The 4222-nt window shown below is 36.5% G+C and overlaps 1 long non-coding RNA gene across 1 annotated transcript; it reads right to left on the bottom strand.

The window, feature by feature from the left end:
- Positions 1 to 464: 464 nt before the first annotated feature.
- On the bottom strand, positions 465 to 2328 carry LOC121875225. Its single transcript, XR_006090571.1, has 2 exons — positions 2044 to 2328; positions 465 to 725 (listed from the first exon to the last, which is right to left on the bottom strand). It is a non-coding gene; the product is annotated as an uncharacterized LOC121875225 (long non-coding RNA).
- Between the last annotated feature and the right edge of the window lie 1894 nt (positions 2329 to 4222).

Raw genomic sequence — 4222 nt, 5'->3', positions numbered from 1 at the left:
TTATTGGTGAATGATGATTTGAAGGCATTCCTCCGGAGACTTCCGATTATCATTTACCAAATTTTTTCAACGTTAGTCCTGGCAATGGCAAACTCAAAAAACACTTAAGGGTAAAAAAAGGCAAATTTTCTGCCATTTTTTGCTCAAATTTAGCCATTTTTTCATAAAAAATGCCAATTTTTAGCTATTTCTGTATTTTTTTAGGTTTTTTTTTTATTTATATATATTTTTTATTTATATATTTTATTTATATATATTTTTTTATATATATGTATGTATATATTTTTTATTTTTCAAGTTTATATATATTTTTCATTTATATTATATTTGTATATAATGAATTAAGATATTTTTTCAAGTATTTCATTAAATTATTTTGCTTCAAAATCTGAAGCTGAACTTAGTCAATTTTCTGTAAAAGTTGAAAATATTGTAAATGCTAGAAAAGGTTAATAAAGACGTAATGACATTTAGACATTTATTAATGGAAACTTAATGGCTCTATAAATTTGCAGGCCAGGGCAGCATGCACAGAGCAGAGCAGTCCAGGGGAGCAGCCAGCAAGCGAGCACAGAGCAGAGCCGTCCAGGGGAGCAGCCAGCAAGCGAGCACAGAGCAGAGCCGTCCAGGGCAGCAGCCAGCAAGCAAGTACAGGGAAGTCCAAGGCAGTAGCCAGTAAGCACAGTCTAGGGCAGCACGGCACTCCAGTGTTCAGAACAACACTTCTGTACACAATAAAATGTAAAATTAATATTCAAATTTTTTAACCATAAAAATGTTTTAAATATAGTAATGACAAAATGAACTGTAGTGTTTTAGACAAAATTCCTTAACACTTGACAGAACCAAATTTATAAACTCGATAGAAAAATAAGAATTTTTGTTAATTTGAATTTTTCACCAAATGATCCTTGAGAACAAGTGTCTAGGGAATATTATCAGTAACTGTACAGCAACTTAACCTAAGTGTACAAGTTATGGTTCATATTAACTAAACTATAAAAACCAAAAACCTTTCATTACAAAACTTACCCACAAGTGAGTTCAGTTTAACCATAATAGTTATTGATGCTTAACTACAATATTTCCTGTATCTTTGGTTCATAGTTTTGTTAATATATTTTAAATGTTTTCTTTCAATGACTTGACCCAGAACTTATTGATTTGTGATGAATATTTTTACTTTCCACTAACTTTACGTCAATGAATTCCTCGAGTGGGTCAGTCACAGTATTACAAGTGAATGTTGCTAAGAGTACTTTATTATTTACTAAACATACTCATCTTGTAGGTAACTTTATGTACTTTACTGAATTAATTAAAGTCAAGCATAAACATGACCAATAATTATTTCTGGTGTTATAAATTTGATGTATTAAACGATTGGTTGAGAAGTTATAAGTAGTTACGGCCAGAGTCCAGTTTTGGGGCTTTTAACTTTGGTCAATTGTTATGATATTCCTGTCATCAATAAAGGATCATAGGTACAGTCAGGATCAAAAGTGTTGAACACTTGGCAATATCTGTCATCTACTTGAGTTATATGATTGGGATATACTGTACTAATAACACAACAGTACTATCATATTATGCCTGAACCACAAAATAGGATTAAACTCTACTTAATACCAAAGATCTTCGGTACTTACATGCCAAATACTGTCAAGTGTTCAACACTTTTGACCAAGACTGTACATCAATTCTAGCCCCATAATCCCCTTTCAATATTCTCGACCCTTTACACATTTTCTCTCATATATATATTTAAGTATAATTTCTCCATTACTTTCTATTTTGTCTTGAAATTTAGAGCACCAAGAAATCTAGTATGGTCATTGAATATCCCAGAGCAATTTGTTTGCCTTTGGTTTTAAGGATAAACTGGCAGAGAAATTCCAATCAGAGTGTTGGAAAAGTTCATTTTGACACAGGATGATAAAGTAAACTTTACTCCCCTGTAAGTGATCATTCCGAGGCAATTTTATATGTGGTATCTTGTTTTTTGTATATTTTTACATCAACTGAACTTGTTATATTCTTTACCTGAGGTAGAGAGGAGGGGTGGATGGCTGGGTCTGGGCTGTATCACCTGCTTCCTTTAGTTGTGTTGTGAATCACTTGCCATCCTGATATTGGAGAAGAGAAGCCTAGTACAGCAGTACAAGTGAGGCAAGATGTGTGGTACAGCAGAGTGCACACCTCTCCTTGCCAAGGTCCAGAACCTACTGGAAGTAAAGTCACAAATTATTACATGTTGTACCTCTCTAGTCCGGCATTCTGTGGTCCGGAACGATTTTAGTTTGTCCAATAGGTAGATAGGCAGCTTGCCTTTTTTTTTTTTACTTATTTGAATTATTATTATTACAGGAGTATTAAATTTTTGCCCCTCAGGCCCCAATGTGGGTCAGTGACTTATGCCTGGGTGGGATAATCCCCTTTAAAAAAACAAAACAAAAAAAACAAAAAAAAAAACAAGCCGCGGGAAATTAAGGTTTGTTTACATCCGGCAGTTCGGCTGCTCTCTCTCTCTCTCTCTCTCCTTGTCTATACAGAGTACAACATTTAACCCTTCAATATATATGAGCAGTAAATAAGTGTTGCTTTCATATTCTTATGTAGAGTAATGACGATATGTTTTCATATGTGCGCACTTACATACGCGCAGTCTCACTTTTTTTTTTACCATTAATGGTTAGCTACTTGTATTGTTCCATTTATTAACATTAAATAACATTACAGGTACTTCAAACAACCATATTAATTTTTTTACATTAATTTTACTACAGCTAAAGGTTGGGGCAGCTTACACTCTGACCTGACTACCTATCGCTGGGTGCTTTTGTGAAGATTAGTAGGGAAACCAGATACCAGATGAACAACGATGCCATAGAGAAATCCGACTGTGAGAGAGATTTAAGAGTAATGATAAGTAGGAACCTTAAGCCAAGTAAACAATGTGTTTTTGCACGTAACAAGGCTAATAAAGTACTTGGGTTCATACAAAGGAGTGTTAGTTACAAGACAAGCGAGGTCATCCTAAAACTGTATCTTGGGCTTGTGAGACCTCACCTGGATTACGCAGCTCAGTTCTGGTCACCGTATTACAGGATGGATATAGAATCATTGGAAAGAATTCAGAGGAGAATGACAAGACTAATCTGGGGCATTAGGAACCTTGAGTATAGAGACAGGTTAAAGCATCTTAATTTGCACTCCCTCGAGAGACGTAGAGCGAGGGGCGACCTGATAGAGGTGTATAAGTGGAAGGCAGGGCTAAACAAAGGGGACATTACAAAGGTACTCAAACTATCCAACCAGGAGCGAACTCGTAACAATGGTTTTAAATTAGACAAATTTAGGTTTAGGCGTGAAATAGGTAAACACTGGTTTGAAAACAGAGTAGTGGATGAATGGGACAAGTTACCAAATATCATCATTAACTCGAATACGCTGAATAGCTTCAAACATAGGCTGGATGCTTATATGAGCAATAGGGGTTGGGTGTAAACGGGACTGCCCAGTATGGGCCAATAGGCCCGCTGCAGTTTCCTCCATTCTTATGTTCTTATTACCAATACCGGACCACTGTGGACTTGATCTCACCCTCCTCTGTATAAATATAACATGTTCTGTACTTCTTCTTAGTCTGTACTCACCCCTGAAGATGTGAATTACACGAAAGCGCTTGGGAACTTCGTGTTTTCTTTTTTCCTTGTGGTTATCAGCATATATATATATATATATATATATATATATATATAATCAACGACCTCACCAGCAAGGAATCGAACCCTCGACCTACTGGGTGTGACTAGGGAACGCTTACCGGCTAGGCCACAAGGACACTAAAAGCAGTTCTAGACTCTGTTATATTTCACACAAAGCCTGTTCATCGAGCTGATGGCGCCGTGAACCTCAATGGGAAACTGCCCGTGCCTCTTATGTGGTGTCAGTAGCATTTTACCGAATCCAGCTGGTATGAAACGCGAGGTACATATATATACTTCATTTTTAGTCCATATAACACTGGTGAGGTCGTTGAGTATATGTTCAAAGTCCGCGTGTTATATGGACTAAAAATGAAGTATATATATGTACCTCGCGTTTCATACCAGCTGGATTCGGTAAAATGCTACTGACACCACATAAGAGGCACGGGCAGTTTCCCATTGAGGTTCACGGCGCCATCAGCTCGATGAACAGGCTTTGTGTGAAATATAAC

Source organism: Homarus americanus, unplaced genomic scaffold, assembly GCF_018991925.1.
Source record: "Homarus americanus isolate GMGI-L3 unplaced genomic scaffold, GMGI_Hamer_2.0 scaffold19519, whole genome shotgun sequence".
Lineage (NCBI taxonomy): Eukaryota > Metazoa > Arthropoda > Malacostraca > Decapoda > Nephropidae > Homarus > Homarus americanus.
Note: the sequence above shows the minus strand (reverse complement) of the source record. Positions and strands in the feature narration are given on the sequence as shown.